The sequence below is a fragment of the Lagopus muta genome, chromosome 2 (assembly GCF_023343835.1).
Source record: "Lagopus muta isolate bLagMut1 chromosome 2, bLagMut1 primary, whole genome shotgun sequence".
Classification (NCBI taxonomy): domain Eukaryota; kingdom Metazoa; phylum Chordata; class Aves; order Galliformes; family Phasianidae; genus Lagopus; species Lagopus muta.
The window spans coordinates 97,084,515-97,108,830 of NC_064434.1; the positions used below are offsets into that span (position 1 = coordinate 97,084,515).

Below are 24,316 nucleotides of genomic sequence, written 5' to 3' on the forward strand. Positions count from 1 at the left end.
AAGATCTGGATCCAACTACAGCCTCTGATGAGGAAGCTTCACTCCGTGCATGGGGCCAATGTACAACATATTCCCTCATTAGGCGGTAGTACTCAAGTAACTGGAAGTTCACACCTTACAATCTGTAGGGAAGAAGCTAAAGTGCTGAGAAAGCTTTAGGGTACAGTGAAATTGCTGCTCTGTGTAGCTTAGAAAAAAACAGGAAAAAAAACACACAAGCAAGATTTATGGGTGGTTCAAGTTCTGAGGCAATACCCTTTCTACATCTTTTTTGGCTCCTTCAATCTCATATTATTAGTTTAAGAGCTGCCAGGCACAGAGAGTAGTCCACCCAGCCCACCTGTGCTTTATTGAGTTAAAAAAAAAAAAAAAGAAAAGAAAAAGGAAAAGCAAAGGATGTGTTTCATACTCCTCAGGATGTGCTCCTCACTGCAGAGCCAGCTCTGCTGCAGCCACGAGCGCTTGCAGGACTGCAGCGTGCCAGCTGCAGCCATCCTACTGCCCTGCTTTCACCTTCTCGCTGGCACTTTCTTATTTTGAGAGGTAAGGATTTGAATTTCTGTGGTAGTGTGTCTGGCACTTCTGGCAGGAGCCCTTTGACATGGAGAAAGGCTCGTCTTTCAAATGCCTGTGGCACTTTCTGTGAAAGGTGATTTTTAAAAAGCCATTTTATTTTGCTTCCTGGCAGTGATATCAAAGGAACAATCAGTGCCTGATTTGGAGCCAACAATTTATTTCCATTATAATAAACAGAAAACAATGGCATGCTGCCTTATTAGTTATTCACTTTCCAAGTCAACAAACTCAGAGGGTTGGGATGAGATCTAACCAGAGTTATGCTTTGATGTTTTCAGTTTGGAGAATTGGTCTCCTAGCCAAAACGCTGAGTGATGCCAGTTCCCGGGGGAAGGAAGGAGGGACAGAAGGAAAGGAGAGTGCCTCTGAACTCTGAGGGCATGAGGTAACTACTAGAGGGGGTGAGAAATTGTCATGGTGGTGGTTGGGTAGAAGAAGACATTGGAGAGCATTCTTTTCTTTTTTACCACTGAGGATCTAGTTTGTTACACACTCAAGGTCTGTTACTGTACTTCAGAAGAAAAGAGCCACTTGTGTGGTGTACGCAGTGTGTGTTGCAGAGGCTGACAGGCCCAAGCCAGATGCGCACAGCAGTTCTGGTACTCATCCTTTTCTCCCAGGAGCAAGACTGTGTCTTTTAGCATTGTCACAAAAATAGTGCTTTGTACGGACTGCTGCTGAGCAAGATGAATTTCTGTATTTGTCACTTGCCTGTGTTGTTTTAATAGTGATTTCATGTTGGGGCAGTATCTCAGGAGGGGAAACTCCTCAGTGGAAAAGTAGGAAGAAAAGTGTTTTGAAACATTGGAACAGAAGAATGGAAAACTATCTCACAAATAGCTCTTGTAGGTAAGGGTAAAGTGGAAGGCAAACATCTGCTGCTTTTCTTTATAGAAAAGTCTGATCAACTTTTTTTTCTTTTGGTGTCATAATGCCATCAAGCAGTAACAAACTAAAAACTCCCAACTGCCTTGAATACATTTCACCCATGTTCCTGGAACAGTCAAAATTTCTGTGGTTTTTTTTTTTTTAATATATATTTTTTAAACAAAGCAGAACACCCGAATGTGGTGCAAAGCGATTGATTATTCCTTGCTTATTAATCATTCCTCCTGTGGACAAGCCATGCTGACCTTTGGGATTATTTTCTGATAAATTTGCAAACACATTAAAAATACATTTTTCTCCCACATCATTGTGAACTGCCGGAGTGATTTATAGCAGCAACCAAGTAAATAGAGACAGCAGATTATTTGCTTTAGTGGAGAACTGCCTGAGTGTTGTAGGAAGATACGTACCTGCTTCTCACCTGTAGGTTGTTATTTTAAAGGAATTTAAGGGAAGTAAGGACTTCTTTTTTAACCTGAAGAAATCACAATTTTTTTTAAAGCCAAAAGAAAACTTGCCTCCTTAGGAGGAACAAGACAAGCTGCAGCCTGATTTAGAAAGGTATTGCACAACAATCATAAACCATTATCTATGAGGTAACCAAATACAGCATTGAAAAACAGGAATACCTGTTAGGAACAAATGTCTCCTCTGAGCAAAGATGTTTAGTAGTAGGTTTGTGGTTGTCAGACCGCCTTTTAATAGTCAAACCCATACATATCACGGAGAAGAGAGTCTGAAGCAGGTGATAAGGCACAAAGGATGATGTAACACTTCATTTGGTGACAAGAATCTGCATGATGATAACAGTTTTCAGACAGTGAAGTTATCATATGAGATGTGCACCTGAGAGAGTTTCTTCAGCTAGCACTTTTCAAAAGTATCTGCCTGTAATGACCTACAGTAGCTATAAAAGCACTCCTTGCACAGGTCAATTATCAGTGCAGAATAGCACTTTCAAATCTTGTGTGAGCAGTTTCCTCTCCTTTGAACCCTCTCATTGCCAGATGCGCAGTCACAGTCTGGCTCTCATTCTTCCAGTTCTCCCATAAATGGAAGCAAATTTCCACCAGGAGCTTCCTTGGGGGCATAAGGAAATTAGAAAAAGAATAGTCCTGGAGTCCTCTCATGTAGCTAAAAGGCCTCCAGTCAGACACTGCAGCCAATTTCTCCTTCCTGTGGTCTGTTGCAACATGATCGGCTTTTTTTTCCTAGCCTAGAAATTCTGTCTTCGTGCTTTATTCCAGCTGATCTCCCTTCACTAGTGAGGCATTTGAAACCAAGCCTTGATCCTCCTACTCACAATAACCCAAGCAACCCAGAAATTGGGCTGCACTTCATGCTCTTCTGCATTTTCATGCTTGCCTTCTGGATAGTAATAGGTGATGTTGAAATTCTTTCAACAGAGGTGCATACTTATTCTCCTTTCTCTCCGCCAAGTTCTATTTCTCTCTTGCTCATCATTTTACCCCATCACCTGAGTCTTATTGATACGCCCCAGATATTTCTCATGCAAGAAGTCCCTATGTTTGTAGCCATAAAGTCCCAGAGTGCATTGTCCTCCAGCATGAAGTCAACACAGGACAGTGATGGCTGTAACAAGCATGGATGCTACCTCCCCTCTTGTTAAATGGGTGTCATCCAGAAAGCCGTTACAGTGAGGGATCCCCAGCTTGAGCCATCACGTGGTGTGGAGGAGAAGATATCTAGCTAAATTAATGCCAGGAAAGAACAAGGTTGGTACGTTGTAGGGCAATAAAAGCCACCGCTAATGTCTTCTTGTTTGTTTGTCTTTTTATTTGTCCCTGCCATGAGTACAGCAAATATTCCCATTAATATGGAGTGTGAAAAGCCTCTGCTGAGATAGACACCAGTGCCTGACCTCTGAGATCTTGCAGATGAAAACAGGAAAAGGAGGTTCCTTCCACCCCACAGTCATGGAGTGCCTGGCAGCAAAGCTTTCTGGTGAGGGCCTCGGGGTCACACAGACAAACTGCTGCAGAAATAGGAATTGAGAACAAGTCTTGTGTCTTTCACTTCGGTACGTTCTTTTGAGGCAGAGTCAGATCTTACTCCTATGAAATTGCACAGAAGGCACTGTAACTATTCTTACTGTGCATGGGCAAATGAGGGAGACATTGCCTCTTCTTCTTTCAGTCACATCAAATTTCCCTGAAATCTGCTTTATCTTACTGCCAGACAGAGCTTCTCAAATCTGCAGCCAGTGTTATTCAGTCAGGGCATGGGGGTGAAAGGCTCAGCATTAAACAGAGATTCCTTGGAGTATCTTTAAGATCTTGGATCACATAAAGCAGTCCCCTCTCATTAAAGAAAAAAAAAAGGGGGGATGGGGGGAAGGAAAAAAAGCACACAAACTTACCATTGTTGAGTGTTTCCTTAATAGAATCAGAAACAAATTTGTGACCTTGTGGCCCAGAGGTGGGAACACCATCTATAAACTTGCCCAGACATAGAAATGCATTCTGCCTGTCAGTAGGAGTTTGCCATTGAACATGTATATAAAAAAAGCTGGTGTTACATTAAGCTAACATTTTTTAAATGCCACAGCTCACTTTATATGCTGTAAACCTTGTTAACGTTGCTAACAAAAAAGTTAAAAACTCAAAGCTATAAAAATAGGAATGCCACTGCTAACTAAATAAATAGATGTGAGAACTGAATATTCTGATACAAGTTCTGGAACAGCCCACGCGTCCAGGGAGGGAGAAAGAAAAAAACACAAACTTAAATTGCTGCTAATGTTGTAAAAGTTCCCTACAGTCAGCAAAATCATCTCCCATTGAGTGTTTGACTTAATTTCAAGTGGTTCTTGAGAATCCAAAACCATAGCTAGGATGAAGAGGACGGTCCTTTCTGAGGGCAGGGAAGGTGGCTGAGGGACTGTGCCCTCCCAGGAGCCTGGATGGGCACGGAGGGAGGGAGGGTCCCTTCTGCCTGACTCAACTACAGATTGCTAATGTTTCCTGCATAACAGGCCACCTACGTACTCTGGCCTCTACTGTTGGCTCCAGATCCAAGTTAATAGACGCAGTTTGTGTCTGTTACATGTGATCTGGGCTGTATAGCAAATATTATTAACAGCATGGACTCTGTAGAGGTTCAAGGGCTGGAACTTCCTGGGATTACTTTTGGCAAATTTATACTCAAACTATGTATACTTGGAGTTGTTTATTGATACCTCGTTTTAACTCTGTGATGTGAAAATTGAGAGCTGCTCCTAACGTTGAGCCGGCTAAATCAGTTCTGCATAGGCTCATCAATCTGCCTAGCGATTCATTTTGTCTTCTAGGCTTTGTTCGTGAAAAACAACCTTCTTTTCCTAGTTTACTTCCTCCAGGAAGTTATGAATGAAAGACCTGAAAGGATAGGATATTTACTCACATGATTGTTTACAGATTTTGGCAACACAGAAGAACACGTCTTATCTTTATGTACATACGTCTAGTCAGAGATATATAGTGAAAACAAATGGGAGAGGGAAAGATTGAGCCAGAGATATTAATCCCACCTTTCTGCGAATGCACGTTATGGCTTTTTCCAAGAATAAGTTCTGTAATGTTTTTTTTTTTTTTACCCACAATTCAATGTGTTATCAGACAGATGTGAAGCAAACTTGTGTTTACTTAAGTATTAGTTTCCTGATCCCAACACAAAACTTTATTTATGGAATTCATTGTGTTCTGTAGATCAGCAGAAAAGAGAGGCAAATTGTGATCTGCATAGCATAATCCCACAAACAACAAACAGATCCTCCTCCCTAAAAGGGTCTGTAGGAAAATAGTTACATGGCAAACAGAAGGGTCAGGTTGAGGATCTTCCTTTGACTCAATGAGCATTACGGTGTTAAGAGATGTCAGGAAGGTATCTGGGATGAGATGCATTTGTAAGATTTGTCATAGATCTTGTGATCATGTCCATAATTGTAAATAATGAGTTGGCAGTGCTTGATGCACTGTTAAAATGGGCATGAGAACAAGATGTACGAACTGCAGGCTGCTGTATGTGTCTGTCAAGCGCTTGCATAAGCACATGATCATATCTCTTTAAAACCAAACTGACTGCTTTGCTCTCTCTGTGGTTCTACATTTGAAACCATCTCCATATAAGTAAACTCAGGTAAGACTGTGCAGTTTTTGTTTTTCTTCACATATATATTTCCTTTTCCTTCCTGACATCAGAAAGGCCACCTCTGGTGTAGTTAGAATCCAGTGAGGTCTGAATGTTACTTCATAAAAAAGTCAGTTCTGGCGGTGAGATTTAGGAGTTTTTATCAGAGTCCAGAAAGAACTGGAAGGAGCAAATGTGAATTCTGAGAATACATATATGTTTGTGCTCGCTGTGTGGGGGCAATTTTTCTATCTAGGTCATTTCTAAATGAGACAAAATGCTCACTTTGTCAAGTCTTCAAAAGACTTCAGCTTTCAGCATCTTTCGTGGGATTACTAGATCAGAGAGGTAGTTTAGCTGCGTGTGGAGTGAAGACCTTGCTGGTTTTCAGCTGACTCTATGTGGCTTGGATTCTTCTCTGTCTTTTGCAGCTAACCGTAAGGACTTTTAAGTTTACATTCTCCTTTCTCCTTATGTTCTGCTACTTTATTTATTTTTTTCTGTGGTGAGGGCTAGCAATTTACCTATCTTGCTTTTGTGTACTTTCGTTTTCTCCCTCATTTAGGTCATTTTCATGCAGATCATTTGCCACACTTCACAGTATTGCTCAGACATACCAAGCCTTTAACAGGGAGACTACAGAGCCAATAGTTCCAGCAGAGCATAACATAACTGAAGGAAAGAGCCTTTAGAGTCATGAGGAGGCTTTGTCACCAGCTCTTAGCAATGACTAAAAGAAAACAAAGCAACCCCTCCTTACACACAGTTACATTTCATTACATTTCCTGCTCAGCTCTTGATTGTCGTAGCCACCTATGGGTCAGAAATGAGGAACAGTTGGAGGATAGCATGAAGCAGTGTGCAAAGAGCTCTGTGCTCATTTTGTCTTAAATGTAGCCAAAAGGGAATATTTTAAAACCTCTGTAAATTTCTTCAACTTTCATTCTCGATGACAGAAAAAAATACTTTGACACTATCGTGCCTCTTATGAAGGAGAAAGTAAACTTCAGGTCTCTAGCAAAGCCTAAATATTTTCAGGTGGTGATTCTTTTTCTACATATTGAGATTACATGCATGATTAACAACTGATAAGTGATTAAATGGATTAATGACTGAAATTAATAGTCTAGGTGGTAAGAGGGAGATGATACATTAGGGCTATATACTCTAGGAATGAGCAAACACCTACGGACAACAGCAAAACCAAAACTAAACAGCTGTTTTGTATAACCCTCTTGAATTTCAATCAAATTTTATGAAATTGTTTGCTCTATTTGGAACGACAGCTCGATTATCTACAAGACCCAATATATTCTGCTCACGAGAGAATGAATGGTGGGAGTTTTAGCAAGAATATTTAATTTTCAAGGGATGCTGATTACAATTTGGTGAGAAGTTTTCCCTTCTAGTCCCTCCTTAATCTCAGTCCTGACAGCAGATTATTAAATTATATTTCCATGATGACATGTGGAGATACTGATTATTTTGCTCGAAGACCACACTCAAAATTGCACTGAAATTGGATGCTGTATGGGAACCATCATAATCAAGATTTCACCACTGAAGTCTAGTAACGATTTTGCAGAAGGTCATGTTGCATCTTGTCTAGGGCTTTCAAAATTAAAAATCTATTTATATATGAATTTTAAATCAAAGCACAAACATTCTGCTCTTTGATTTAAAGCACTTACGTTTCTCTCTTCACCTCAAACATGGACTGTGTTCAGTGTTCTCATTTAAATGTACACCAGCATAAGTCTTGGGAAAGATGCTTTCTTCAGCAACCAAATAGGCACTCTGTTCGTGCTGCTCAATTTGTGACATAAGAGACCAGATGAGACATGAGAATTGCAGACTGCTGAATTGTTGGCACTGTAATCCCTCCCTAGAGAGAAGCCAAGGCAAGATGTGAGTCCTGAGCTTTCCAGTGGTATGTGTTGCTGTAGACAGTCTTTTCATCTGAGTTCCCTCTCTTCTTTGCCTCAGGAGTTTTCCAGTTGGGTTAGGCAGTACCATGTATTTCTGCATGTATGGGGTTTCTCTCTGCAGATTTTTGCCTATTCAGGCTGCAGTGCTCATGTAAAATTTCTACAAAGAGTAACGTCTGCTGTTAAATATCACAGGGCAAAAATCTAGGGAAAAAAGAGAGGAAATTCAGAATTTTTCCAGTGGATTTGTGTCTAAGGAGCACTGACATCACTTACTAATTTTGCTTTTCAGATAAATATCATTCCAACTCCAGATGCAAGCCAGTTTGCAAGCAAGTTTGATGCTAAATGGGATTTTCTTGTGCATTGCAAAAAAGCCTGTGAAACGTCTGTGGTTATAAAACCAAGGTGCTTCATTTCATTTGGAAATTCTAAAGAGTGGCGTGCTGAATGTTCTCCAGGTGTTGCAGTCTTGAGTAACAATTCCACTAACTGTTAATTTATAGCACTCATTAGCCTGGAGGTAGCAGGGGAAAGGGCGGAGTCTGTCACCGTTCCTGTAGCTCAGTAGCATTTTTTGGCATGTAAGGATGCATCAGCAATGGCTTGAGTCCTACTCTGTCCTTGTAACATTGCAGTCTCTGGGTTTTTCCAGTACAAATAATAGATGTAATCATGATGCTTGGATCTTTTCTGGGGAATTTTAGAAGCTTCGATCAAAATTTGCAGATATGAGCACCTTCAGCACTGCTTACTGCAGCAGGGAGTGAATCATTATCCTGGAATCTCCAGAAACTGGGTCTTCTGTCTTGATTACTTCCTGCATTCAAATACTCACACTTTACATTCTTTGGTGATAAATTTTCTTCTCATGCTTATAGTTTAGAAACCTGTAGTAAAGTGATCTTGTCTGTAGTCCAGAGACATCCCTATTCCATGGAAACATTATGAAGAGCTCTTGTACTTAGGATTCATCTACTAATCATCTAGTTCATCTACTAATGTTGCTTCCTTCTCTATCAAGCTCATAGAATTTGGTATCTTCACAGCATACTGGATGGCAGATAGAAAATACTAGTTAATGCTTAACCAAGGTACTTTTCTGATTCATTGGATGTTCAGTTACTTAAATCCAATGATATGTTACATTAGCAGAAATATATACTTTGTATGTGAATGTGTAGAGACATTGTGTTCAACAGAAGGGCTCTTTGGGTCAGTGGAGAGGAAAGCCTACTCTTTATACGTCTGGCAAACTTCCATAAGTGGCTCACCCTGACTGGATAAGATTTGTTATTTGTAGAGTGGTGGCTGCCTGGAGAAATGCTGTAGCAGCAAGCTTCGCCTGTGTGTCTAGCAGCAGCCTTTATTAATTGCAGCAGTGGGTGGAAAATGCATTAGCCTCATATATTACTACAGGGGGGTTGACAGCATCCATTCTCACAGGATTTCTATATGCTCCGTATTTCTACATGGAATAATCTTCAAACTCGTCTTTTTCCATTTTTTTTTTCCTCTTGAGACATGGCCTGCAGCACCCTCATTTCCTGCATCTTTTGCCAGTGCAGGTAGGGGTTGAGAGAACTCTGCTACCTGCCCAAGGTTTTTCATGATGCCACAAGCTGGGGTGCCGGTTGCTTTTCAGCAGTCATTTAGCAGCTGCCCTTTTGGCTGGTTTCAGGAAAAAAGAAGGAAAGAGGAGAAAATGAGAATTACCAGTAAAAGGAAAATAACATCATTCTCCCTTGAATATTTGTGGTCGTTCCTATCCATTCTCTGTCTTACCTTCCATTGAGATATCTGGAAAAATCCCTCTGTTTCAGTGCTGCCTGAGCAATTCTAGAAGTGACTTCTCACTGAAGACACAGGTAACAGCATAACCTGCCAGAGCCTTTCTTAAATAGCTGCCTATGTATGTCCTCAGCAGAAACGTTGGCAGCCAACATGTGCTAACATTTTCCTGGGTGCTGCCAATGTGAGTATGCAGGTGATACTTCAGTGGGTAGGGAGAGGTGGCGGAAGGAATAACGTAAAGAAATAATTCTGGCAGCCCTGGCTGACTGTGTCATGAAGTGAGTTTGCTGCTCCAGCACAGCTCATCTGGATGGATGGGAACCATCCTCAGAATAGCAAAGCTCAGCACTAACTTCCTCAGGAAAAAGTTGTTCATGCTGTGTACCTGTGAGGCATTTATATAGCATTACTCTGCGTAGTGCATCCTGCTGTCTGGCACTACTAGTAACAGGGAAATATTGACTTAGAAATGATCACGCCCTGCTGGTTTTGAAGGCAAAAATGTCCTCTGCCCTGTGCAAGCCTACAAATAGCGTGTTTTGATAAGTATAGCTGAGCCTCTATTGCCTTTGAAGACAAGGATCTGCATTTTTCATCATTATTTCTGAAAGCACCCTACAGGGAAAGCACCAGAAGTCACAAAACATGCAAATTCAAAGAAACTTTGCCTCTGTTTTTGGCATCTCTTAAGTCTGTCACAAGCTTGTGACAACCAGCATTCTTCTGCAGGTATAGATGGAAACTGTGCTTGTGATAGATAAATCTAACTTCTGTCTACCCACAACCTAAAAGGCTTCTAGATTTTCTTATTTGAGGGGGAAAATATGGAAGCTCCTAAGTCTTGGGAGAGAGCTTCAAAATAAATGTTTGAATCTTATCACTTCCTAAATTCCGGATGTGTCCTGTGAGGGCTCCTGTACATGGGGTGGTGAGTGACAGTAATAAGTCAGAGTAAATACATGCAAAATATGCTTAACTTGAAAACAAATCCTTGTACTACAGACGTTGGACTGTGGTAAGAACAAATTTGGGAACACTGGTAAAGAAACACCATGTTCATTTCAGCAAGCATTTGGGATGGCTTGCAAAACATTAGTTTGTAACTTGACCCTCCGAAGTAATATTTAACATTTCTACTTCCCATGGTGCCATGTGCCATTTCTTAGCATAGGAAATTTGACTCTTATCTTCAGAGGCTTAATCAGGAATTTGGTTTAAGAGAAGCCTGTGCAGGTTCTCCTGCCAGCATTACTCTTTGTTTTACGAGTGCATGAGACGACCTATATGTCTTCATATGGGCTGTTTACAGCATGACTACAAAGATAAGTGGAACATGGTTAAAGCTGCTAAATTCCAGTATTCCCTCATTGCACAGGAAGTCATGAACTCTACTGAAGAAAATAAATTGGAAAGAAATGCGATATGTAGTACATCACCTCTCATAAGGGCATATGATAATTTCAAGAAATATTGTCCATTATGAGTTTCTACGGAACTGCCTCTGTTCATGAAAACTGAACTGAAATTTTGAGTCATTCTATAAATGCTACCTGAAACAAAATGTCTCTCTTTTAAATATTTATGTTTTGTCTCTTTTGGTTTCAGAGAAGTAAAAATTTTATTTCATGAAATTCAGACTTAATGCATGTTAAAAAGGCTAACAAAGAGAAACGCTCCTCTGAACTGACTTTTTTTTTTTTTTTTTTTTTTTAGCATTTCTCTCCTCCGGCTCTGGGAGAGGAAATTCTGCAAACCAAATGTGAACTCAGGAAAGGGAGGTACTAGCAAACTTGCTGTGCCAAAGGCAAACACAAAAGGTAAAATATAGCATCATCCAGAAGACTCCCCTCGGTCACACATCTTCACTGAAAGCCAAAGCTCTCATCTAGATCATGGGTGCTTAATGCAGTGCAGAACTCTGTTACCAAAGAACAAAAATTACTGAGAGTTTTTACAGATGAGCCTTTTAAAAAGCAGCTAATATGAAATGTTCTTTTTGTATCAAAGCATCAATGGGTGGGGTGCTTCCTTTGCGTTTTCACAGATAAAGTATTTGTTTCTTACAGTGACTCACTCAGAGATTAGCATTTAAAGAACTGAGCCAAGGTGGAAGATTTTTTCCTGCCTTTTCTAATTCGTCTGCTAAACATGTTTACTCTGGACAGCTTACATATTGAGTAGCATTTATTGTACATTATTACTATATTTTGCCTTTTCTTTTCCTTTTTCTTTTTTTTTTTTTTTTTGGATGTTGTTTTGTGAGATTATTTTGCAGCTCAGCCTCTGGAAAGTGATTAAAAGACTGAAGTGACACCTAGTGCCCTGTTAAGTTGCTAAATCCTGCAATAGCATCTGGAAATGATATCTTCTTTTTAGGTGGATTCTTGGAAGAGAATTTAACTGTAATTCCCCCATTAATTTCCTTTCCAGTCTTATCTTCCCTTCTTCAAGAGCTGACAGGGAAAAATAAAGATGGGGAATGGGACAATTGATATGAAGCCTGTGTACGTGTAAATCTAAGTTACTGCATAGAAAAGCAAGAAAAACAAAGTTGGAACAGCACTGGGATTTATGTGATAGGAAACTTGGAAGGTTTTCGTTCCACCCCACATTTGAAGGACATAACAAGAAAATTGCAGTTGGTGAGAATCTTGATATGGGCAATGAAAAGCGGTGAGGTACAGCTCAGTTCTAGGGGTGAGGATTGAAAAGGTAGGGAATAATTTTGCTGCCTTTGAAAGGCCTTAATTTAACTCATTAACAACCTACAGACAACAGCTACAGCATGGTCAACTTAGAGATAAAAGGCTTCAAAAGGAGTTAATTTTATACAAAATATGACAAAATAACACTTGCATGTTTATAGTTAAGAGTTAGTAGTTAAATTTTGCCAGCACATTTTGTGTGGATTGGGATAATGATTTCTACAGGACTGTTACAATCTAGCTGGGAAAAACAGTGCTTCTCACGTGAGAAGGTTTATGCAATTGAAAATGCCTGGAAAAATTGTTGGTTGTAGATAAAGTTATTTGGTTATTTGGGCTAGTTAAGAAAAGGCTTAATAAATCACATTCTCTTTGCAAAATCTTGTTTGCTGTACACTGAACCCATACAAAGGTAGAGCAGCTGATGTGGCTGGAAGCCATTTGGATCCCACCTCTGAAACTGTGTTAAGGATTGATATCTGAAACAGAAAACATATGGCTTTGCATCAGGATGTAGGGCAGCAGCTTTCTGATCACAATGGAGGAAGTTGGGGTGTAACAGTGTTTGAGTATCTTCTCATGGTATTGCAGGGAACAGTGCCAGCTTGTTTTAACTTCTCACTTGATCTAAACGGTTCTTCAGCCTTATGACTTCATTGTCTTACTGCAGGGACAGTAAAATCCCAAACATGCAGATCCCAGTATTAGCACAGCCAAACTCCATGTAAAAAAAAAACTCACAGTAAATCAGCCTCACTGCAGCCAAACCACATGTAAAAGCAAGCTGTGAAACAGACTCAACACTGCCAAACCACATGTAAAAGCATGCTGAAAACCACCCTCCGCATAACCAAATGATGTATAAATTGGTGACAAACAACAGTCAAGGAGGGCTGCATGTTTATTGGAACAACTCAAGGCTGTGGAGAATCCCTCACACCACTCACCTTATCTCCCACCTTATGCCCAGGCAACTCCATCTTACAATGCACTCTCAAGGCTGGAATTACCAGGTAGGAGAAATGGCTCCAGCAGGAATGAATACAGCACAGTGGATTGGAGAACAATCTGCTACATATTTTAAAGGAGTGAGCAAATAATCAAGCCCAGAAAGAGCAGAGGAATAATTGGTTTTGTCTAATTCAGACAGAACTGATATTGTTGAGTTATTCCCTCTCTTACACTGTTATCCTTTCTGACTACAGAATCAGTCAGTCAAGAGACAGAATGAAGCATCTGGCTTTTGTGCTTCGTCTTCCCAGCTAGAAGTGATTGAGATACAATTAAGAATCCCTTTTTCAATTTTAATACGCCATCTTAAAAATTTTTATTAGAAGAGAGGGAGAATTGTATGAGTTGAGCTACCAATTTACTGGTGCTTCACAACCTGAAACATGGAGGGCTCTAAAGGGCTTTGTGACACATTTCTTGTATCATTATTGCAGTTTGTTTCTTTTTTTTGTGAAAAAGCATTTTGGGGTTTTACAGCCTTTTTCTCACAATTGGTCCCAAAGCACCTCACAAGGGAGCTCAGTATCATTGCCTCCATCGTACAGCCATAAAAGCTGTAACAGGAAGACATGCAGTGACTTGTTCCACATTGTGTAGGAGGTCAGTGGCAGACCTTGGTGTAGAACCCACATCTTCTGAGCCCACGTTTCTACCTGTTCAGTATTTCTCTTAGTTATCCAGAGCAAACTTGTGTCAGAAAAGGTTGTTCACAGAAGCTGGTAGAAATGCATTTAAGGGTGTGCTCAACCAGCGGGAGTTAGTTTTGCTTTCGTCTCGCACTGTTTTGTTTCAACATGTTGTTGTTTAATATGCCATTAGGGAGTTTGGGAACTGACTTCTGCGGGATAATCCAGGATTCCCGGCCTTTGACACACAGTGTGCCTGTTGAAATCAGGGTCACAGCTTCTCCAGGTGTAAAGCAGAAGAAATTTCAGAGTATACATAGTGAGAATTTAGCAAGGGGACCAAACTCACATTCAGAATAAGGGCGGGCATTAATCTTTTAAAATCCTACTTACTTTTAAAATTTAAATTATTTAATTAATAGATTTTTCTTTGTCCGTTTCCAGCTGAGCAGCCTGCCAAGATGTCAATACACATTTTACTAAGTTCTCTAAATGCAGTATCAGACAACATGTTTTTCTCTTATTCATTCCAGGCTCACCTCTGCAGCTGTACCCGACTGAACAATGCCAGCTAATAGAGGAGCACGGTGCCAGCCTCATACAGAGTGGTACGGGGTCAAGGCAAGGTGTGTGGCTTCTCGCCCACTGCATGGCTGATATTTGCCCCGCTCTAGTCACAAATGGTAGCTGTTACCAGGTGAAAAGAGGGATCAAGAGCAAGGCTTTAAGCATGTTTTACTATGGAAAAAGGCCACAGGTTCAGGCCTGTGAACAGCTGACAGGATAACTCTGCCCTTAAGTTCCCAGCTTGTGCTATTCAGCTCATTAGGTCCCTCTTTCACTCCCTAGTGCCCCGACCAAAATAGCAGCAACCACATCATCAGCCAGTGTTACCTGGGTGTCTTCCCTGGGGCAACATCAGCCCACGTGGAAAGGAGGATATGAGCATGATGGGGTCAGCTCTCCACACTGCATCTGTCCTCATGGGAGGAACTGAGCATCTCATTGTCATTGGAAGGAACTGGCATTTCAAAGCAGAGCAGGAACTCCCTGCAATATGGTAAAATGCTTTGGATTGTCTCTAAGAAGTAGCAGCTAGTGTATTTAAGATTAACATGACAAACTCGACTCACAGTTTTCTCAGGGTTACATTGATGATAGTAAAAATGCTCAAAGCAATATATAGAGTAAAATAGCCCCACATCTCAGAAGCGATCTTGTAAAACCCAGTGACATTACAATCACAGCATAGCAATGTGTCTGACTAGAAGAGAAGAAATAGAACGGGGCAACAAGTGAGGGAGGGGAATCACTGCTGTACACCATGGAGATCCAGGGTAAAATCCTGAATGTCAATTTTGCTACTGACTTGAATTGTTAAAAAAAATTCAAAGAGCAAAAGTAAATGAATGAATGAAAATATTTAAATGAAAGATTTTTTTTTTAGTCAGTGATTAGGCATTTGTATTCCGTTCATTGCTTTTTTTCTATTTTGCTGCTCTTTCTTATGTCTGTCTTTATGTTTTTGCATCTCATTATCTGATGTACTTTAACAAAATACGTGAACTTAGGAACAAAAAGCCAAACAAAGCCCACATTTGCTCATGCCAAATCTTATCTTTATAAGATAGAAGGTTAATAATGTACGCAGCCACAGTGCGGTTAAAAATAATCCTTCAGTCTGTGAAAATTATACTTTATAATCGGCTTTTAACTAGCTCCACCACCACCAAATCCACTTGTAGTTGTATAACTCTACTTTAAAAAGCTAGAGACTCTGCAGATCCTGAGGCAGATTCATATCTCCCAGAATGCTTGTTGCTTCAATACTCAATCAAACCTCTGTGGATAGAATTTGTTTTACCCACTTGAAATGCAGTGGGAAAATCTTTCCTGGATTTCAGCAAACGCCCCAAGCCAGGGACTGATTTGGCAAGGTCAGATTGAAAACATCTCTCCACACTTACTTAGGGCAAGGCACAGCTCAAACCCTGCTTTGTCCAGCTGTCAGAAGCCTGAAGTGGGAAGTTAGTTCAGCCTCAAAGACATAGAGATTGATCAACTAGAAATATACCCATCAGAGCTTGGAAGCTGAGGTGTCTCGGGATCCTTCTCTCTAGGCTTTTCAGCAACCATCCCTGCCAGAAATACAACAAGCACCCATTCTTTTCTTAGCCCCTTTGGTATCTAGGAAGACTTGGTTTGACAGCTCTGGCTTCTGGATTCTTGTTACAGCGTCCCACTTCTGCTTGTATGCTCTTGAGATAGGAGTCAGTGGGGGCAGGATCTGTCAAATGCAGACACTGGGAGAAGTGGGTTCAGAAATGCTTCAGTGGGAGCTGGGAATGAATATTTAATTGAACTGCTCTACCCCCTTAGGAGTCCAGGAGACAAAACACATGAGGATTACTTAGGACTTCAGAGCCAGATAACTTAGGATTTCAGAGCCACAGTGTCTGTAAAAGAGACTTTTGTCATGCCCTGCTTGCCTTGAATAGACTCTGGAATCAAGTCTGTGACTGTCTTCAGATCCTCCATGGTGGGAAGGAAATCTAAAACAGAAGTAGCACAGCCTGAGCTTCTCTTCTTGGGCAACAGTCAGTCTCCTGATGTGTGAGTTGAAAAGATGAGCTGAGAACAAAATAAAGAGAAAAATCCATAGAAACCTGTTTGCAGACAATTTTCTGACTAGCTACAGGTGGCTAACAAAATGAGACAAAATACCCTTTTCCATTTAGCCCCTTTTAAAGCCTGCAAGTACCAGCAGGGTTTAGCCCGCTATTTAAATGGGAGGAGAGGGTCACTGAATTTGTTCCTCTACAGTCAGGCAGAAGAACAGAGAAAGTACCAAAAAAAAAGCAGGTTACGGGTTTCCTTCCCAGTTTAAAATAATCCTAACCTCATCAGTGACCTTGATACAGAGAATTTCTTTCACTTTAAGCCCTTCAATTTCTCAGCCAGTCATTAATCCTTAGGATATGCCCTTTGCCTTCATCCTTATTGGACAATCCAACCTATTTCTGGGCTGCCTTTGGGGCAGAAAACCTCAAAATATTAACTCTCAGGAAAACTGGATGAATTTGTTTCCAGAAGGGAAGATACTGAAATTAAAAAGCAGTGCTTATGTAAAACACTGACTCTAATTATTCTTGCTTCTGTTTTAATCTTTCATATTGTTTCATACAGAATTATCACATTTCCAGAAATATTTAATGACTCCATTCTTATTCTTGAATGACTTAATATCTAAGTCTCCAACTTTTATTCTGGGTGCTCCTGAAAACAATTGAACCCCAGACTATCAATTCCTTGGAGATTGCTTTATTTTGTGTGACTTACCAACACGTGTTCTGGAAAGATCATCTCTGTACCCATGAGAGATAGGAGAAGGCTTGAAAGTGGCACTTTATTCTGATATTTTATAGTATTCCCCAGTGGTATGTTTGCTGCAGTTGGAGAACAAAAAAAAAGAGAGAAAAAGAAGAAGAAGTAGTGAAGAAATATACATCAATCAAAGCAGCTAATCAGAACAAAATGCTGATTTCTGTCTCCTGATCTGTTTCTTTTTGGATTGAGTATAGTTGCTGATATGTATGCTGGTCTTCTAATCCTTTAATGGGGGCACAGGCTTTTGAAGACTCCCTCTCAGAGGTGTTATTACCAAATATATGCTTCTAATTTAACTTCTCATGCCATATTACAGTAGCCTGAAGCAATTGTAGGTGTTGGGTTTGTGAGAAAAGCCCAATGTTGATGTTTATCAGATGACCTTTTAAAGGGTAATGTGGAGGTTATCCATTGGCATAATTAAAACCATGTGTAGATCGCTTTTCCCAGGCCTTTCTTACTAGTTTTCAAAATCCCATCTATTTTTACCCAAATTCAGTCAGGTACCTTTCATCTCTGCTTTGTTTATGGGCATTACAGAATGAGACTGAAAGTGTTTGTTCTTTTGGAGTACTTTCTATTTGAAACATCAAAAAAGCTTGAATGCATAAATAAATCATCAGCACATTGCTACTGCAGTACCAACACACTTTCCTCTGTTTTTGAACATTTCAGATGTATATAGCTGTTTATTCTTCTCCTCTCTGTCGTCCCTCCTTACAAGCTTTTCTTGAAACCCTACAGAGAGAAATGGACTTCCTTCTATGAAGTTCAGCTCTTAGTGCTGAACATAGGCACCAAAAGCCAAGGTGGTTCAGACAAGCAAACCTTAAGATCAGTTTCCCTTGTCAGAGGTATAACGTTGGGATTTGGTGCTGTGTGTTCAGGCAGTGACATTGCAATGATGTATTGCTACCAAGCTGCTGATATCTGGGACTTTGGTTGAATCCATGATCCCTGTTACAGAAGAGAAGGGTAGAAGACAGACCTGCCCCAATGCTGTGCACCTGAGATCATCTCTTGCTGCTTTGGAAGTCCAGAATTTCCCTGACGGTTCATGGCCTTGGTAAAGTCCTTTCTAAAGACCAGCCAATAGTGTATTCTGCATGTGTTATAAATAAGTATTCTTTTCTTTCAAAAAAGTTATTTGTGTCTTTCAGCCTTTGCACCATTAGCAGGCATTGAAGAAAGATAATATGGTAGGCTTTACTGCAAAGTAGAATTATATACATTGATATAAAGACCAATACAGTGGTTAGATGTTGACTAAGGCTTTACTCACAGTAGCTCTGACCTCTTCTTGAAGATGACATAGTGCAAGTACCTTATGAAGTCTCTCTTTGTGAAGACTAGGCATTAAAGGACTTTTTCAGCAGATCAGGACTTTCTTACTTGTGTTCATATAAATAGTTCTTATGATGCAATATGCTGAAGTAAGTTCACAGCATGAATTGTCTGAAACAATTGCATTTCCATGCAGTTAACGTTGAGCACAAGGTTATATTTTGAGTTTTTGGTACTCCAAAGTTGAAGTTCATTACTGGGAAAACTTACTGGTCCCATAGTGCTGAGACAGGTTTAAGAGGTACAGGGAAGCATGAAGTGAAGGAACATAGACCCAAACTTTATATATGTTTTGCCATCAAAAAGAAACCAAAGGAGTAGCAGTATGTGGTAATACAAAAAAAGCTACTAATGCAGAGATTTTCTTTCCTGTTGACTTGTGATGTTTTGTCTAAGACACATTTTAAAGCTTGGCTTATGTGACAGTATGCTGTAGTTAGACTAATTACTATGTTTTTACGATTCATGCTAAAATGCTGATCCTGTATCAAAATATGGGGAGTTCACAGCTCAATTCCACTTGAAATAATATGTCTTCATATCAGTATATGAAGCACTTGTTTTCCTGGGGTTAGGATACCTCTGAAGGTGCTAACAGGCTGTAATGATCCTGCTCAGCCCTGTCAGGGCTCTCCAAACCTGCCTACATCCCAGAGCTCCATTGTCACCCAGGACCATCTCATCAACACACGCCTTTTCAATACTGCCCACTGTCAAGCATCAGGCTCAGGATAAGGAGGGCTCATTCAGTCAATCTTCTGTATGTTAGGCAGTGTTCTAGCAGCTCCCATAAAGCCCTGACCGTGGTAAATGCAAAATAATGACCTCTTTACCCTTCTTTTCTTGTAAAGTAAAGCAAGTGGCACAGCTGGCACATCCTGTAGGTGGAGAACACGCACATAAGCAGTCACCACCATACAGCCAACATGCCCTTACACGTTAAGCCACAGGAATTTGATTATGAGGCAGACCTTTTCATCAGCTCCTACTGCAGAGACAAAATGCTGTCCTGCTGAAGTCAGAGGCAAAGCTCTGGTTGTTACACAGCCAACATCTCATCCTTCTGCTTACTGCTCTCGGAGTCAGCAAGCCTGGTGCAGGGGATGCAGTCTGTGGCCTGGCTGTTGTAGAGGAATAGGGAGCTTTGGCATTTTGGGGGACTTTGAGACACCATAATAACCATGGATGCCAGCAGTCATTTTTTGCATTTACCACTGCAGTTGTAATAACTTCTTATCCTTGAAAGTATTACATTGGTACTGGGCAGATTTTGTAGTTCTCGATGATATTTGGATAGCATGGGAAGGGTTTATCCATAAATTTTAGTGATAATTGTTGTGAATAATGCTATCTACCTAGTTACTCTGCTCTCCCTGCTTTTCTTCTCCAGTAGCTTGCAAAAACAGTCAACATCAAACTTAGGGCGGATTTAGCAAGGGGATTTTGGACTTCTTAACATCAACGGCAGCTTTGAAAAAATCAATCTTAGCAAACAGCAGCTAATAATGATAACAATAATAGAGATAAGTCAATTCATGTCTCCCCACCTAAAATATTTACATAATGAATTAGTTAATTGTATTTTATCTGCTTCTGATGGGTGGGTTGTTAGCCTTCACATTGCAGCAGCCCTAGGGAGCTCTTGGGCACTCTAATGCCAAGAATACGTGCTATTTCATATTCTGTTATTTGCTTTGAGTTTAAGGTAGTGCTAGGAAATTCCCAGCAAACAGCTGTACGTGGCTTCACAATGAGCAAGTCTTTTCAGTGATTGAACATCTCTCATTAAAGGAGTAAAAAAAATCCCTCTATCTGCTTTTTGTAGTTCAGTCATTTACCATGTATATAGATAGATGCCTTAAAAAAATACAAATGTTAGAGCATGCAATAAGTAATTCCTGTGTTATTTTATCTATCTAATTAGACCTAAAAATAGCCTGTGGGAAGGAGGACCAGAAACCTTGAGTGTCTGAAGCAATTTGCATCAATTATTTCCCAAGTTACCAGTCACAAGTGAAAGCCTTTGCCTGAGTGCCTCCATTAGCCAGGTGTCAGAGCTCTTTCTGTTTTCATTTCAGGTTTTTTGCTGGGAACAGGGTGTGTGCAGGCTGAAAAGCACTGAGGAGGAACTGAGGCCATGGCTGATCCCGAGGGGTGCCCAGAGCAGCTCTGCAGGCGAGGTTAGTGCCTTTGCTCCTCTGTCATCACCGGTCTCTGAGAGCAATCACCACCCACCAACAGTTCCTCAAGATAAGACTGAGCCAGCTGGGAGAAGAAATCCTTTGATATTTCCTTGCCTTGCTGAGTAAGTATGCCATAACAATAATACTTTGAACTTCTACAGCAACTTTTCATACCAGGGTCTGAGTGCTCTACAGACATTCATTCTCTATGCAGTGTACCACCTGTGTGAAGAAACTATTTTTTTATTGTACTCCTTCTCCAGACTAGATCCTCCAAAGGGCTTAGCAGCCATTTTGTCTTCACTAGAGATTTTGTTTTGTTTGTACAAAATAGGCATTAGGACTAGTATGAAGGTTGATACTTCAGACAAGCATGCCAAACACTGGTAAGGTCTGCACAGCCCCTGCACCCAAATGCTTATGTCCTGGATGTCTGCTGGTGTGCCCCATAAAGCTGAAACTCTTGTTAACTGTTTGTCTCATGTTTACATCCCACAGGGAACTTCATGAGCTCCTCATGATAATTCTGTTGAACAATAGAAAGCATGTGAAAAGTAGATATGTTTGTTTTGTTCATCATCATAACTATATTCTCTGATGCTCTAATATTTGGAAATAGAGAAGAGTGTACTTGTCACAGTTACATACAAACATACAATAGATAATTTAGGAGAGATGCTATATCCCACGTAGACCAGGTGTTTTGATTTATAAAGCATGCCACAGGGTTCAACTTTGATTTTCATCTTCAGTCTGCTTTCTCAGTGAGAGGATACAGTTAAGGCAGCTCTGGAGTAGATCTATCTTTATGGAAAGTTGATTTTAAACTAGTGCCAAATGTCAGCAAAGAATCATGTTAAACATTTCCGCACACAGAATAGAGGACAGCCTAAGAGTGCACTCTGCAGTCAAGAGTACAATTTCTGTGCCTTCCTGTTACTGGTTCCTTCAGGAGTTTATGCATTACAAGTTTGATGCAGACACCACCTGTACAGCATTCACAGTCTCCACCTCTACCCCATTCCCTGTGGCTGGCCAGATTATCCAGAAGCTAGAGCATTCAGGGCATTACATGTGGTTAGAGCATTTGCGTCTTTCTCCCCAATTAGAACAATCCACTGATGCCTTCAGTGATGCCTTTAATTTTTAGACACTGTAACTATGTTGTTGAGCCTGGGAAATGCAGTCGTTAGCTCTTCTTGTTGCAGAAGTATGCCAAAGCCTTTGGTCATTCAAATCCCATGAATTCAAGGCACAGTATTAATAGACCTGTTGCACTGATCCTAATTGCTAAAAATTGAGAAGTAAACTTCAAACCTACAGTTGCTTTTCTGAACTAAAGTTCTAATCTTTTGAGATTTGCCCATCACAGATTGTAAGTGCAGAGTGGAAAAAAAGGGGAAATGCAGAGTGATAGCCAAGCTACAATTTGTCAAATATATCATCCTTTCAAGTAAGGCAAAACTAATGTGGAAAATGGGAGACAGGGAGACTGGTTGTGTTCTTCCTTTAAGGTGTGCTCCTGGGAAAAGAGAAAGACACGCCAAAGTCTGTTATTAAAAACAAAACAAAAAACTAGAACTGTTTTAACAGTCTTTAAACTGCTGGAAAGATGTGCAAAAATCTCCAAATCACTTTCTTAACTTTTCCTGTAATTCAACAGCTGCGTTTTTCACAGCTCACGTCTCAGAGAAGACCTGCAAAGATGACTGGGCACATAAGAGTGACACTGGAGTGTTATGCAAGGAAGAGGCTAATTTTCTGCCATGTGTATAGGTATGTAATCACTTTGGAAATAATCTCTAAATTTGAAAAGATAGTCATTCATTTTACACCAATTTAAAGACCAAACTTTCTATGCTACTCTGAATGGTTTACAGTTTAGCATTAGGTCTCAAAAGTCAACATAACTAAGATGAAATAAACTCAACTCATATAAATCAGCATAACCTCACTCCCTTGCTACTCAGACTGTGGCTGAGCATAATGTACACCAGTGTACATCAGTGTTCTCTGACTAAGCTCCTTTGCCACTGACCCCAAATGGTGATCATCCTCCCTCTGGACAACCATTGCATCAATAAGGCAACCCAAGCTGAAATGACAGAAATCAATCTGCCTCTCATTAGTGAGATGAATAGAATCAGAGAGAGTTCGATGGAAGGGTGGAAAGATGTGTTACAAATTAGATAGGAGGGACTGAAGGAGGAAGTTAGCATTTTTCAGATAGTTTAGAATAAACTTTGTGCAATGCTTATCCAAAAGCGCTTCAGTGTTACATAGATTTTGAGTATACACACTTCTAGATAAATAGGGTTCAGGGAAGATGTTTTGTGTCAGACTGAAGTGAAGCAGGTGCTTTTATGTTTTCAGAGATTTCTTAAAATATTTAGCTTTAAAATAAGATTGTATTTTTCATATAAAGAACACTAGTATTTATTTATATTTATGTACTATATATTTCTGAGCACGAGGAAGTATTAACACATAAATATCTATCTATGTAATATTTATGCAACTCAGTGGCTCAGCATCAGTGCACCTATATATATACTATAGTGTGTTATATATATATATAACACTATAGTATATATATAGGTATAATGCACCTATATACATACTATAGTGTGTATATATATATAACACACTATAGTATATATATAGGTATATATATATATATATGCTCAGAAATACACAAACACACAGATAGCTTGCATATAATTACATAAGAGCCATTTATAATTATTTATTCTTCTCTTTATTTCCAATTAGCAAACTCCTATATTTGTAACCCAAATTGTTTGCCAAGAGAAAAAAGATATTTTTCTGTCAGCGGCATGAAAATGACAAGGAAATTTTTCACTCTGAACACAGTGACAAGGATATTAGTGAAGTAGTTTTGGAGCAGCTAGTGAGGGCACGGATAGGGTATGGCTGTGATGGGTACCTTGCATTTTTCAAAACACAAATATGGTTTTGCTGTTTCTGGGACATGGGCCAGCTCATTCAAATGCGGCACTCAAGAGATGGAGAAAAGGCAATTTGCCACAACACCTTTTCCATCTTGCTGCCTAGCTCACTGCTGCAGTTACAGATGGCCAACATTTGTGTCTTGAACATTTATCTTGCAAAACATAGACTTCTGTATAGAAAGTACTTAGTGGTACAAAATATTTGCCTTAAATTTAAATTTTCATCTTGTTTCAATTCTTAGAAAACATTTTGAAATTTCAGATGTTGTTTTTTCTCCTTTTTGTCACCTTCCTTCCGTCTCACACTCTGTTTCTGAATGCAGTAGTTGTTTGCCAACGATGGAGGATTCTGAGTGAAGGCTTCGGTTTCTCTTTTTGTCATTTGATAATTGCTGAAAGCTTTACCTGTGCTGTTGGTAGACATTCAGACTTTATCATGGGTTCTCAGCATCCTGCCATAGCTCACCATTAAGTAAATATATAGCAATTTTTAAAAAGCATTAAGTCAGCTTTCTTTTTTCTTTATTCACTCTGCCCGTTTTGTGAAGCTTGCAGTATTACAAAACAGATATAAAAATAGGTAAGCTTCTTTTTTTTTTTATTTAATTTGCACATTAGTGTTTTTATTTCAGCCAGTAGCAGATGGAAATGATTAGCAGAAAAGAAAAAGAACTGAAAATTTTCACAAATATTTTGGACAGAAGAATGCAAGTTGTCCCAGTTTGAACCCTGTGAAATATAAATGCTTAAAAAAGAAGCAACTCTTTGAAAGAC

At 39.9% G+C, this 24,316-nt stretch overlaps 1 protein-coding gene across 2 annotated transcripts in view; it reads left to right on the top strand.

Moving 5' to 3' along the window:
- The first annotated feature begins 2,333 nt into the window (after positions 1-2,333).
- The window catches only part of SPTLC3 (serine palmitoyltransferase long chain base subunit 3), a 398,986-nt gene continuing 377,003 nt past the window's right edge, over positions 2,334-24,316 (top strand). For both annotated transcript variants that reach the window (XM_048935743.1, XM_048935749.1), the window contains exon 1: positions 2,334-2,344. The gene's annotated coding sequence lies outside the window, so the exon portion shown is untranslated. The remainder of the gene's footprint in view (positions 2,345-24,316) is intronic.